This window comes from Phascolarctos cinereus, unplaced genomic scaffold (genome assembly GCF_003287225.1).
Source record: "Phascolarctos cinereus isolate Bilbo 61053 unplaced genomic scaffold, phaCin_HiC Scaffold_4;HRSCAF=312, whole genome shotgun sequence".
In the NCBI taxonomy this organism is placed as follows: domain Eukaryota; kingdom Metazoa; phylum Chordata; class Mammalia; order Diprotodontia; family Phascolarctidae; genus Phascolarctos; species Phascolarctos cinereus.
This window is the reverse complement of record NW_027555847.1, coordinates 224574496-224589959: the sequence shown is the minus strand read 5'-3', so window position 1 is coordinate 224589959 and position 15464 is coordinate 224574496.

The following is a 15464-nucleotide window of genomic DNA, read 5'->3' as shown; positions in this document are numbered from 1 at the left end:
ACTGCTAAATGTGGTGGCTTTTTCTCAGTCCTGATCTTTTTTGACCTTTCTTTAATTTTTGGCACTGTTGGCCATTCTCTTGTCCTACGCTTATTTTTCCCCTTGATTGACTCTGCTTTGTCTTGGTTCTTCTCCTAATTGTCTTATGGCTCCTTCTTAGTCTCCTTTGCTGATTTGTTCCTTTCTTCCATCCCCTAATTTTGAATGATTTTCAAGGTTCTTCCTCAGTCCCTATTCATCTCTCCTTAAAATTCTTGCCCTTGGTGATCTCCCCTGCTTCTATGGGTTCAAATTATCGCTTCTGTGAAAATGACTTCCAAATCTATATCTAGCCCTAATCTCCCTTCTGACCTCTTGGCCCTCATCTCTACCTTCTTGCTGGTCACCTCCATCTTGCTGTCTCTCTAAGACCTCAATAGTACATGTACTACAAAGTATTACAATACATTCAGAATTGAGCCCATCATTCCTCCTAAAATAGCTCTTCCTTACCTCTTTGTTTTTGGCTCCACAATTCTCCCACTCAACTGGGCTTGAACCCACAAAATCTTTTATATGTGCAATGCTTTATAGTTTATAAAGTATTTTTCTTTAAGTGGATAAACTCCTCTAGAAGGGGAATGAACTTGGATTTGTTAGTAAGATAACCCCTTGACATTCTAGGGAGCCCATCTTTCTCACAGAATCTTTTATCATCTCCCAGAACTTGTAACAGCACCCTGTGGTTTAGCAATCCCTTTCTCATTGGCCTTTCATTGTTCATATAATTTACTTGCTTTGTTTTCCAACTGGGAGACTATGCAGGAACTATGCAGACAATGTTTTTCTTTCTCTAAGTAGCACACAGATTCAGGAAGTTAATTTCTTTTTCTAGAAGGTCCAAACTTGAGAACACTCAGTTTTTGGACTCTGGGAATTGGGAATTTTTGAGCCCATGAGCAAACTCACAAAGTCCATTCTACCCAGGAAATCTCCATTCTATGCTTTGAAGGCTAGAATCTAGGATTACTCTGTCTAGGATATCCAACATTCCCTCTCCTCCACACAAAAATTAGGGTTAATGAAGAGTTTAAGGTGACATGTATGCATATGTCTACCTATGCCATGCTGTTTAGCCACAAGTCACAAGATACTGCTGGGAAGAGTATGTGTATAAACTGTGTGTGGTCACAGGTGTCCACAGGTGTTCTGGCCTATCCTTTCAAAGTTCAAGAGAGAACAAATCTATTAGTCTTTTTATAGACTACTAGGCAGGGAGCAGTTTTTCCATCCAGAGTCGATCCCTGTCTCAGACAACTGTCATGGACTTGCCTGTGTCCCATCAGCAGGGGGCTCCAGAGTACATGTCCACATTGCATGTGGAATGGAATTCACCTCCACGGGGAGGTACCCCTCAAATTGCTCTAAACAAAAATTTCTGCCCTATAAGCTTATCAGGTTGATTAGAGGAACTCATTAAATTGATCGGAAGCTTCCCTGCTCTACCTCACAGAAAAAAAAAACTTTATAAACTGTAAATCTTTCTGTGGTTGTTAGGGGTTATTATCATAATTTAATTAACACATTCTTTATTAACTTTCATATCTTTTCATCTGTTTTAAATCACTGTGTCATTTCTTTTCCTTCTCCTCTCCTGTGGCCACACTCTACTCCTTTGTTCATCTGTTTCAGATCTCTACGGCTCCTTATGGTGATCATTGCAGCTTTGGGACTTTGTTGACAAATTATTTTAGAGCCTTGAGCTTTTGAAATATTTTCCTTTTCCTTTCAAAGAGAAAAGTTGTCTTGGCCTACATTTGATACTTGGGGTGATAGTTTCATTTTTAATTTTAATTTGTACTAGATCCTCCACCAAACTGTTCTTTTCTTCAAAGTCAGAGGAGCAGATCAGTCAGTATTTTTAAACTCTCTTTTTTTTTTCTTTGCAGTTTATAAAATCCTGCCTTTGTCTTTAAAGCTTAAAAGCAAGAAAATTTGGTGTCTCAGGAATTGAGGATTGCTTCTGAAGGGGATTCTGTGGCTTCACTATGCATGCAAACTCATCTCAAGGAATGTTTTCTTTAATTTTTACTTGGTTATTTCCTCATTTTTGTTATGACTATTCCTCTTGGCATCCTGGTTAATTGAAGATCGGATCTCTTTTATAGATAATCCAGAAAATTTATTTTGCCTTTTCTTCTCTATTCAATCAAACAATTAAAGAAAAATATTTATTGTTTACTGTGTGTCAAGCCCTTGGGATACGAAGAAAAATAAACATAACACTGCTCAAAGAGTTCACAATTTAAAGGGAGAAACAGCAGCATATCAAAAACTACATATGTGCCAGCTAGATCCGGAGTAAATGGGAGGTAATCTCTGAGGCAGAAGGTACCAATGACTTATTTTTTTCAAATGTAATTTCATTTTTTCCATTAAGAAAATCTATTTTCTCTCCCTTCCACCTCCCTCCCCCCTAAATGAAAATCATTATAACAAATTTACACAGTCAAGCAAAACAAATTCCCACATTGGCTATGTCCAAAAATATTTTTCCCATTCTGCACCCAGAGGTTCGTCAAGGGGGTGGAGTAGCATGCTTTTTCATGAGTACTCTGGAATCTTGATTCGTTATTGTGTTGATTAGAGTTGTTTGTCTTTACAATAATGTTATTGTATAAATTGTTCTCCCCATCTGTTCACCACTCTACATAAATTCATTTAAGTCTTCCCAGGTTTCTCTGAAACTGTCCCTTTCATCTTTTCTTACATCATGATAGGTTTTATTGTATTCATCTATCATGATTTGTTCAGCTATTCCCCAGCAGATTGATAGCCCTTTCATTTCCAGTTCTTTGCCACAACAAAAAGAGCCGCTATAAATATTTTTGTGCATCTGGGTCCTTTTCTTTTTTCTTCGATCTCTTTGGTCTGTTCAATCCAGTAACCTTTCCCCAATCTTCATCCTCCTTGACCATTCTGTAGCATTAAACAGTACTGACCACCTTTCCTCCTGGAGAAGTTCACCCTCCTTGGCTCCTTGGTTACTTTCTCTTAGTTCTCTTATTGTCTAACCACTCTTCAGTCTTTTGGAGTGGTTCATAATATTTCTTTAAAAATTTTTTACTTTATTTTATTTTAAATTTATGGAATAAAACAAGAATTTCCATAACATAGTACAATAAAAAACATGATTGTACATGAAACTGCAAATCCGTTATGTACAATTGGTGTTCCTTTCAAATATACAACAAAATTATCAAGTAAATTTCTTTTATTTTTCTTTACTCTCCCCACACCCACCCAAATATACCTACCATTAAGTATAGGAATGAGTATATGTATATGTATGCATATGTAATTATTCTATACATACTTCTACTTATCAGTTCTTTCTCTGGATGAGATAGCATCTTTCTTCATATGTCCTTTATAGTTAATGTATTTATAATAGTCAAAATAACTTACTTGTTCAAAGTCATTCTTAGAACAATATTACTGTTACTGTATGCAATGCTCTCTTGGTAATTTTGCTCTTCAACATTTCATTTAAGTCTTTCCATATTTTTCTAAAATCACTGTGCTCTTAATTTCTTATAACATAGTAGTGTTCCATCACAATCATTTACCACAACTTGTTCATCCATTCCTCAATTGATGGGTATCCCTGCAATTTCCAGTTCTTTGCCACCACTAAAAGAGCTGCTATAAACATTTTAGAATGTATAGGTTCTTTTCCTTTCCTCTATCTTTGAAAATAGACCAAGTAGTGGTATTGGTAGGCCAAAGGGTATAGATAGTTTAATAATTCTTTGGGCACAATTCCAGATTGCTCTCCAAAGTGGTTGGATCAATTCACAATTCCACCAACAAGGAATTAGTATCCCAATTTTCCCACACCTTCTTCAACATTTTTCACTTTCCCCTTCTATCATTTTAGCCAATCTAGTAGGTATAAAATGATATCTAAAGGTTGTTTTAATTTGAATTTCTCTAATCAATAATGATTTAAGGTATTTTTTCATGTGACTCTAAATTGTTTTAATTTCTTCATCAGAAAACTGCCTGTTCATATCCTTTGACCATTTATCAATTGGGGAATAACTTGTATTCATATAGATTTTATAAAGTTCTTTATATATTTTAGATATGAGACTTTTATCTGATAAACTGTTTATAAAAATTCCCACCCCAACTTTTCTGCTTTCCTTCTGATCTTAATTACATTTATTTTATTTGTACAAAATCTTTTTAATTTAATATAATCAAAATTATCCATTTCACACCTAATTTTGTTCTCTATCTCTTGTTTATTCACAGATTGTTCACCTATCCTTAAGTCTGATAAGTAATATCTTCCACGTTCCTCTAATTTTCTTGTAAAATCTCTATGTCTAGGTCACATGTCCATTTTGATCTAATCTTGGTAAATGGTTTGGCCATTTGGTCTATGTCCAGTTTCTGCCATACTGCTTTCCAGTTTTCCCAACAATTTTTACCAAATAATGAATTATTCTCCCAAATACCAAGTCTTTATACTTGTACAATATAAGGTTATTATGCTTATTTAGTGCTGTAAATTGTATGCCTACTCTATTCCGTTGGCCTACCTTTCTATTTCTTAGCCAATCCTAGATAGTTTTGATAATTACTGCCTTATAATACAGTTTAAGATCTGGTACTGCCAAACCTCCTCCCTTTACCTTTTACTCTCCATTATTTCCTTTGATATTCTTGAATTTTTGTTCTTCCAAATGAATTTTGTCTTTGTTTTTTTCTAATTTGATAAAAATTTTTTTTGTTAATTTAATTGGAATAGCATTAAATATATAGATTAGTTTGAGTAAAATTGTCATTTTATTATATTAGCTCTGCCTGCCCATGAACAATTACTATTTCTCCAAACATTTAAATCTGATTTTATTTGTATAAAAAGTTTTTTTATAATTTTGTTTACATAGTTCCTGGGCCTGTTTCAGCAGGTGTACTCCCAGATATTTTATACTGTCTAGAGTTATTTCACATGGAGTATTTTTTGTCATATCTTCTTGCAGAGTTTTGATTGTGATATATAGGAATGCTGATCATTTATGTGGATTTACTTTATATCCTGCTACTTTGCTAAAATTATTCATTGTTTCAACTAAGGTTTTAGCTGAGTCTTTTGAATTTTCTAGGTATATCATCATATCTTCTATAAAAAGAAATAGTTTTATTATTTCATTCCCTATTCTGATTCTATTTTTTTTTCTTCTCTTGCTATTGCTAGGATTTCCAATACAATATTGAATAATATTGGTGACAGTGGGCATCCTTGTTTCACATCTGATCTTATTGGGTAGGCTTCTAGTTTATCCCCATTACAAATAACACCTGTTGATAGTTTTAGATAAATACTTTTTATCCATCTAAGGAAAAATTCATTTATATCAATATTTTCAACTGTTTTTTTTGGGGGGTAAGGCAATTGGGGTTAAGTGATTTGCCTAGGGTCACACAGCTAGTAAATGTCAAGTGTTTGGTCTGAGGCCGGATTTGAATTCAGGTCCTCCTGACTCTGGGACTGGTGCTTTATCCACTGCGCCACCTAGCTGCCCCTTCCAACTGTTTTTTAATAAAAATGGGTGTTGTACTTTTTCAAAAGCTTTTTCTGCATCTATTTATATAATCATATGCCTTTTTGAACTATTATAATTGATGTAATCAATTATGTTAATAGCTTTCCTTATGTTAAACTATCCTTACATTCTTGGTATAAATCCCACTTGTAATATATTCTTGTAATCTTTTAGTTAGCTTTTTATTTAGTGTTTTTGCATGATATTCATGAGTGAAATTGGTCTATACTTTTCTTTTTCTGTTTTCACTCTTCCTGGTTTAGGTGTCAGTATCATGTTTGTTTCATAAAAGGAATTTGGTAGGATCCCTTCTTTACCTATTATTCTAAATAATTTATTTAATATTAGAATTAGTTGATCTTTAAATGTTTGATAGAATTTACTTATAAATCCATCTGGTTCTAGTGCTTTTTGTTTAGGAATCTCATTTATGGCCTAGTCAATTTCTTTTTCTAAAATACGTCTATTTAGATATTTTATTTCCTTTTCTGATAATCTAGGTAATTTATATTTTTGTAAATATTCTTCCATTTCACTTAAATTGTTAAATTTATTGGCACATAATTGGGCAAAACAACTCCTTATAATTGCTTTAATTTCATCTACTTGTCCAACCTACAATAAAAGAGACCGAGGTAGAGCTCTGAGCCAATCACACTTTATTAAAGGGTCCATGATCCTGTCTAATAAAATGGACCTAAGATCTTCTTCATGATCTCAGATGCCCCCTTCTTCCAGTGCTGTTTTTTTTTTTGTTGTTATATAGGGTTTGATACCCAAATATGCAAAAGAGGCATGGCAAAATACAGAATCTCAGTGACTGATAGGCCTTGCTCTTTAGGGCCAAAAATGATATATAAGCTGAGGGTCACAGGTGGGTGAAGTATGGGGCATCTCCACTGCCTAAGTGGTTATAAAACGGTCACCTGCTCCTGTTGGACAAGAGAGAATGGTCCAGAGATACAAAAATAATTTGGGGGACTTTCCAAAGCATCAAGGCATCCCGCTCTTGCTGGGTTTGGACATGGAATTTGAGCAAAACAAGATGGTGATATCTTTATCAGCATTCTTGTGGTTGTGCAAGTGAGCCTCATAATTTGGTGAACAAGTAGTGAACATTACATTAAAGTTTGAGGCCCACTGTAAGAACCTATTTATCCCTGCATAATTTATGTAATATATCAAACTGATTGGAATTGATCAAAAGTCCAAGTGAATTGTTTTCACAAGTGGTATATTTATTTTCATTTTTGATACTAGTGATTTGGTTTTCTTCTCTCTCTTTATAAGAAAATCAAATTAACCAATTCTTTATCTATTTTGTTTTTTCATAAAACAAACTATTAATTTTATTTATTAATTCAATGGTTTTTTTTACTCTCAATTTAGTGCTTAATTAGGGATTTTTAATTTGTTTGTTTTCTAGTTTTTAAAATTGTATACCCAATTCATTAGTCTGATCTTTCTCTATTTTATTGATATAAGCATTTAGAGATATAAATTTTCATCTAATCACAGCTTTTGCTGTATCCCATAGGTTTTGATGTTGTCTCAATATTTTAATTTTCTTTAATGAAATTATTAACTGTTTCTATTATTTGTTCTTTAACCCACTCATTCTTTAAGATTAAGTTGTTTAAATCTCCAATTAGTTTTTCATATATGTGTCCTTGGTCTCTTATTGAATATAATTTTTATTGCATTATGAACTGAAAAGGATAATTTTACCTTTTCTGCTTTTCACTATAAATTTTTTGTGTCCTAATATATGGTCAATCTTTGTATCTAGTTTATCTAAAATTCTATTTATTTCCTTAAATTCTTTCTTATTTATTTTTTGGTTAGATTTATCAAGTTCTGAGAGGGTAGGGTTGAAGTCCCTCCCCCCATTATAATGCTACTATCTCCACCTGTCATTCATTTAATTTTTCTTTTAAAAATTTAGATTCTATAGTATTTGGTGCATATGGATTCAATATTGATATTGCTTCATTGTCTATGATACATTTTATCAAAATGTAGTTACCCTCTTTATCTCTTTTAATTAAATCTATTTAACTATAACATTGTCTGAGATCATAATTGCTACCCCTGCCTTTTTTTGCATCAGCTGAAGCATAATAAATTCTATTCCAACCTCTATTTTAACTCCCTGTGTATCTCTCATTTAAAAAACGTGTTTCTTGTAAACAACATATTGTTGGATTTTGATTTTTAATCCACTCTGCTATTGGTTTCCACTTTATGGATGAGTTCGAACCATTCACATTTAAAGTTACAATTATTATTTGTGAATTTCCCTCCATTTCATTTTTACTCATTATTTTCTTTCTTAGTCTCTCTTTTCACCCTATCCAATTTACTTTATCTTTTCCCCTTACCCTCTTATTCCTTATTTTACCTACTCCTCTAAAATTCCCTCCTTTATTTATTCAACCCAGCCTCTTAATCTTAATCTAATCCCACTTCTAAAATTCCCTCCCCCAATTATATCCTTCAATTTTCTCACCTCTCTAGAAGTTCAAAAGACTTCTAAACCTCTTCAGATGTATACATTGTTTCCTCTTCAACCCAGGTAAGAGTTAGGTTCCAATATTACCAGTTCTCCACCCCCAACTGCTTCCTCTGTATTAGTTCTTCCTTTCACACTCCATTTTTATGAGATAATTTCTCCTTTTAACCTTTTCCTACCCAATTTTGTTTTTTAGAGTCACCTCATCATACACAACTCAGCCTCAACCTTTATTTCAAACTACCTTAGTAATGATAACAGTTTTAAGAATACTATTACTACTACTACTAACTAATATTAATAACATTTTTATATGTCACAAGTAAACTGTTTGACCTTAATCAGTGCCTTATAATTACTCTTTAATGATTTCCTTATATTTCTTCTGGATCTTTTATATCAAATTTTCTATTGAGTTCTGGACTTTTTGTTACAAATATCTGAAAATCTTTCGGTTCATTAAATGTCCATTTTTTTTTCGGATATACTCAACTTTGCTGGATAAATTATTCTTGGATGCAACTCCAGCTCTTTTACTCTTCAGAATATAATATTTCAAGACCTATATTCTTTTAGTGTAGAAGTTGCTGGGTTTTGTGAAATCCTGACTGTTTTCCCATAGTATTTAACTTTTTTTCTTTTTGCTTGCAATATTTTCTCTTTAACCTGGGGATTTTGAAACTTATCTATGACATTCTTCTAAGTTTTCTTTCTAGGATCTTTTTCAGGTGGTGATTGGTGGATTCTTTCTATTTCTACTTTACCTTCTCATTCTAGAACTTCAGGGCAATTTTCTTTAATAATTTCTCTTAATATTGTATTCAGATTATTTTTTTGATCACAACTTTCAGGTAGTCTGACAATTCTTTTTTTTTTTTGACATGGCCAGCATGGGAATTTATTTTGCTTGACTATGCACATTTGTCTACAAAAGTTTGTTTGCTTGATCATCTGTATGTTTGTTTACAAAGAAAGTAAGAGGGAAGTGGTAGTAGTCTGACAATTCTTGTATTGTCTTCCCTTGATCTGTTCTCCAGATCAGTTGTTTTTCTATTGAGATGTTTCAGATTCTTTTCTGTTTTTTTCTAGTTTTATTATATCTCGGTGTGTTATAATGTCATTCAATTTCACTTGCCCAGAACTAATTTTCAAGGAGTTATTTTCTTCTTTAACATTTTGTATCTCTTTTTCTTATTGGTTAACTTTCTTTTCATAATTTTCTCAGATTGATTTTATTTTATTTTTCTAATTTTTACTTGCTCTCTCTTATTTGATTTTTAATTCCTTTTTAAGTTCTTCCAAGATTTCTTTTTAGGCTTGTGACCAATTGGCATTACTCTTTAGGGTAGGAGTGGCTTTTTTTTTTTAAACCTTACTGTCTTCCTCTGAATGTGAACACAGACCTTCTTTTACACCAAAGTAGCTATCAATGGTTGGGTTCTTTTTCCCTCACCCATTTTTATTTTGCCTTATCTTATTTTTAACAGCTTAATATTATTATAATCAAGTTTTAATCCCAAGTTGTAGGTAATGTTACCCTACATCTCAGGTCTTCCTTACTGTTGTTTTCTGAAATGTGTCTGGGAGCTCAACTTCAGGGATTCCTCTCTTCTTCCCCTAAGCCCTAGCCAAGTTGTCCGCCAAAATGTTCTTGCTTCCTTTGGTACCAGTACCGCATTCACTGGGCTTGTATTCACTCCTCCTTGCTACAGCCAGGGCTCACACCTGGTCAGCACCTCTAGGGCTGGCCTCTGGAAACATCAGGAAGTCCTCCAATCCTCACCCACTTAGCAGTCTGCTGCTCTCTACCTGAAAGTTTGTGAGGCAAAAGTCCTCAAGGTGGAAACTCACAAGGCTGGGAGGTAAAAGTTCCCTGAGGTAAAATTTCTTTAGGTTGTGAGTGAGGAGAAATCTATTGAGCCCTAGTCTGCTCCCCTCAGGGCCTATTGTTTATTGATTCATTGAAGTGGCTAGGAGACTGCCAGAAGGTGCCAAACCTCAGCCCCTGGAGTCTTCTCTGAGGTCCTCTCAAGATGTCTTAAGAGGCAACTGCTTTACTCCTTTATTTTTGCTGCTCTATATTCATTTGGTGGTGATTTTCTCTCTGTTTGTGGTGGAAATTTGGAGAACCCGGAAATTTCTGACATACTCCGCCATCTTCCTGGGTTCATAATTTTCACCCACTCCCTAAATTGCTTTCTGAAATGTGCCTAAACTGGCCTAAGCTAACCAGTCAACCGACATTTATTAAGCACTGTGTTATGTACTGGAATCACAAAGACAAGCAAAAGCAGTCTCAGACCTCAAGAATGTCACACTGTACTGTGGTGACAATGTACAAATAACTAGATACATATAATTTAGATGCAGAGTATGCTTTTCAATTTTGTATAGCCAATGTTATCCATTTTCTCTTCTCTGGTCCCCTCCAGCCCTTGTTAGGTAAGAATTCTCTCCTTAGCAGAGTTTTGAAAGGTGTCTCCTTCCTTTGTCCTCAAAATTTTTTATTTATGTAACCTTTTATAATTAGGCCATGTATTTTTTTTTGGATTTTACTGCAATAGAAGGCTCATGATGTTTGTCCAAACCTAATTTCTTTCAATAGTTTTTCAGTTATCTTAGCAATTTTTGTTAAATAAGGAGACATTACCCCAGTGTTTGATTTCCTTGGGTTTATCAAACACTATGCTGTTATGCTGCTTCTGGATCTTGTGTACCTAATATGTTTCACTGATAAACTTTGGGACTCTTGGCTTCATTTATAGCAAAAATGTCCAAATCAATGAAGTTTAGTTCTTCTATAAACATGTTTATCATTGGATAAAGATCATATTTAGAGTACTGACAGTTAATAGTTATGAATTATTTCAGAGCTGACTCTTAAGGTTTTGGGGAGCAGAACAAGACCACGCAGGGCTAGCTAAAGCCCATAATGATTGTATATAAACACACACACACACACACACACACACACATGTTTCTATCAGTAGTAAAGAAACATTTATTAAGTACTTACTATGTGTCTTGGACTGTTTTGGAAGATACAAAGGAAGGCAAACACATGGTCCCAGTCCTCAAGAGTTCTCATTCTAATGGGATGGGGGTGGGGGACAACATTTATTAAGCTCCTACCATGTGCCAGGCACTGTGCTAAGTGCTTTACAATTATTATCTCATTTGATCCTCACAACAACCATGGGAGGTAGGTGTTATTATGGCCTCCATTTTACAAGTGAGGAAACTGAGGCAGACAGAATCTGCCTCACATAGCTATGAAAACTAAAAATAAACAAATTTTTAAAAAAGAAATTGAGATTGACAAAAACATCAGTGTCTTTGTCACAACTTTTAAACATTTGCATTTTTTTGGAGGGGTTACAGATATGGAATATGATCACACAGACTCTTCAAGAACCTGAGGATTCCAGGACCTATGCCTTGCTTTTCTTTGAAACTGTTTTAGCCTACTGCAAGTAGGTACTGGACAGTCCTCTTTTATTCTTCCTGGGGGGAAAAGACATTTTAACTCTCTCAGTAAGAATCTATTGTCTTTCTAAACGTCTTTCTAATCCCAGTCCTAAAATCTCATACTTTCCAAGACTAGGTTACAGCTCTGTTCTCCTTTAGTATTATATATCAGTGGCATCAAACTCAAATAGAATCAGGGCCACTAATTTATACATAAAGATTCCTATGGGTTGCATATTGACTTAGTTTTAAAATATAATGTTGTGAGCAGCTAGGTGGCGAAATGGATAGAGCACCAGCCCTGGAGTCAGGAGGACCTGCGTTCAAATCAGGCCTCAGACACATAATACTTCCTAGCTGTGTGACTCTGGGCAAGTCACTTAACTCCAATTGCCTCACTAAAAAAAAAAAATTATTTATATATATATATACATAATGTTATCTATATTTTATTGCATTTTATCTATTTTTTAAATATTTCCCAATACATATGAATCTGATTCAGGTAGAATTGTAGAGTGTTGCACGCTGCATGTGTCTTGCATTTGACAACTGTGAGCAGAGCATATTGGATACAGGGCCTTTTTTCATGAAAGATGGACATAATTAGCAAGTGTTAAGGACTGAATATTTCACACTGAATTGTGCTTGTATATATGTCTGTGATCAGCATCACAGATCTTTTATGAAGAATTAACCTATTGATGAGAATTTGCTATTGAATCCTGTTGCCCCTATAACATGAGTATTTGTTTCCAGTTATTAATGCCTAGGAGGAGCCAACATCTGATGTTTCTAATCAGATTCAGTGTGATATAGTGAACAGAGCCTGGACTTAGAGTCAAAGACCTGCTACTTGCTCCTTTACTTGCTACCACCATGACTGCTTAACTTTTATGAGGCTTGAATTCCTAATCTGTAAAATGGAGGATAACAATATGTATATCACTTACCTCAAACAGATTTTTAAAAGACTGTGAAAGATCAAATGAAATAATGAATATAAAATGTATCTTGTAACTGAAAATAATTACACAATGACCCAATGGATAGAATGCTAGATGTGGAGTTGGGAAGAACTGGGTTCAAATATTCCGTTTGACACTTAGTAGATGTATTCCTTTGGCTTCAACTTAAACTCTGAGATTCTTTGAGTATCATGTTCTTTATCAGCAAATTTCTAAGATGATAATAGTAGCACCCCTAGGAAAGCAGATGGGATGACATTCGTGAGATTTATCTCTCTTCTTTTACATTAGATTAGGAATTTTAGGGTTTTTTTTGGGTGTTGTTGCATAAATTGTACATGATCTGTAACTTCAGATACTCAGAAAGCAAACTTATTGTTTGGTAAGTTAGACTAGAACTGAATGCTTTGAAGAATTGTTTTATCCTCTGGCCTATTAAAAATACTGTTTATCTTGCAGATTGGCACTGCCTTTGATACTGGAGACCTCCCTCCCTCTCTTCCTCCTTCCTCCCTCCCTCCTTTCTTCCTTTCTTCTCTCCTCCACTCTCTCCTTCCTCTCCCCCTCCGTCCTTTCCTTCCTTTCCTTCCTTCATTCTTTTCTTCTTTCCTGCCTCCTTTTCTTCCTCCCTCCCTCCTTCCTTTCCTTCCTTTGTTCTTTTGTTACTTTGTTCCTTCCTCCTTGCCTTCATCTCTCCCTCCTTTCCTTCCTTCCTTCCTTCCTTCTTCCCTTCCTGTCTTCTCTTCTGGATGAGTAATCTGGCAACTCTCCAGTTCTCAGAAATTTAACTTTTTGCATACTTTTTATTTACTTACTTTGCATACTTACATACTTTGCATGCTTTGTATTTTTGAAATAATCTCTTAAAATAACTAAACTGAATTATTCAATAAAACAATGAAGTTTTAAATAGACATGGTAAAAGTAAAACTTGATAGAAGCATTTCTGATGCATCTATGTTATAGCTAAAAAGGTGTTAAAAAGAGAGGTCTATATAGTTGCTCAGACAAAGTCTCGAATGGTGTATTCAGCTTAGTGAGGACATCATGGGTCCCATACTCTTTAAAGTTTCAGAAATTCGATTGTTTTCAGTTTAGTTAGAGGTGGTCAGGCTCTGGTGGTCATACTCAAGGGGAGTTGCTTTGGCAGGCTAATTAATAAGGTTTCTTAATGAGCATAGAATTGAAGGGAGGAGAATGCTTTTGTGGTATATTTCCATCATGTTGTGGTAGTTGGATAGAACTTGTTTTTACAGTCTAGGAGTAGATTTATAGGTCTAGTCATTAGTATCAGAGTCCCCTCAGCTATGGGCAATGTTGAGTAAACACTGACAGGTTTTGATGACTTTTTGATAAATTGCCTGACAGGTTTTTATGACTTTTCGATGAAGACTTCTGCCCTTTTACTATGACATTACCTTATAATAGCTTAGTGCTTTTTTTTTTTTGGTGGGAAGTGTGTGTGGAGTGTGTAGACCTGTTCTTATAATTGGTATTTAGTATCTCAATAAGGAAACTTCCTTTGTAGACCAGCACCAAACAGTTGTCTGTGGTGCTTAACAGAGCCAGTATGTGTCTGAGAAAGAGCTTAGATCTTGAACCCAAGTCTTTCTGACTAAGAAATCAGTTCTTTATCACTATGCTATTTTGCCTTTTACATTTTTCAACATTTTAAATGTATATTGCAATTAATTCAATCATAATTGATCTTATATTAATTGCATTTTAGTTTATATGATATTTGAGAGACACCATGGTCTCATCAGGGAAACTTAAAACAAGACAAAACAAATTTTGTCTTCAAATTCTGAGTTCAGATCCTGTCTGAGTGTATATCCTTTCATGAACTAATTATTGTAGAATCTTCTGTCTTCCAGTGGATTTCTTAGTTTTTAAGTACTTGAACATATTATAACCTCTAGCTCTGTGTGTGACCCACTTGAGAAAGTTCTTCTAACTCTCTCAATATTGACTTGGTATCAAAATCCCAGCCTCTTTCAATCCAATCCAATCCAATCCAATCCAATTCAATTCAATTCAATTCAACAAACATTGATTTCATTAATTTTTTTTCAAACCTGTGATTTAATTAGAATACTGGACTTCTGTGCAGATGGCAACCATTTTGTACCTTAAAGTCTAAAAGAATTGACTGACCACTGAGAGGTTAAGTGATTTGTCCAGGTCACAGTTACACAGCTAGTGTAGGTCAAAGGGGGGCTTGAACCTAAGTTTTCCTGACTCTAAGGTCACCTTTTTATCTACTACATTTCACAGTTCCTGTCAACAAATATTTATTAAAAGTACCCACTATAGGCTATTGTAATATAGAAAATGTTTGAGAGACATAGTTTCTGGGTAATTAATATTTTTACTAATCATTGCTATCAGATGATTAATAAAAGGTGTCAGTGGAACTCTCAGATGCCAGAGACCCCTCATGGAAGCCATTTAATGCTTACATGCCCTTGGAAGAATAGGTGTTCCTGAAGGTGGCAATCAACTCTGATTGGTCAACAATTAATGAGAAAAACGAATATCATAAAGAGAGGTTAGACACGTTCTAATTAGGGGCTGGGGGATTTAACTTTGATCACTTTCATCTGGGCAATCTAGATAAAGGATCTACCCCTACCCAAACCTGAGTAGAGCACAGTGGGCTGGAATTAGATTAAACCTTAACCTTAGATTAATTTTAGATTAAATTCTTTGTAAGGTTCTCTAGTTGGGTGTGGTCTTCCACCCAGGATCAAAAAGCATGTACTCTGGGATTTGGGCAATCTCATTCATCAATAATGTCCTTCAGTTCAATGTCCTGAATAACCTACAGGTTTCTGAAAAAGAGTCTTTGGTCTTAATTCAATAATTGATTATTAATGTAAAAGAGAAGTAATCATTTCTCTCACCAGACACTGTGCT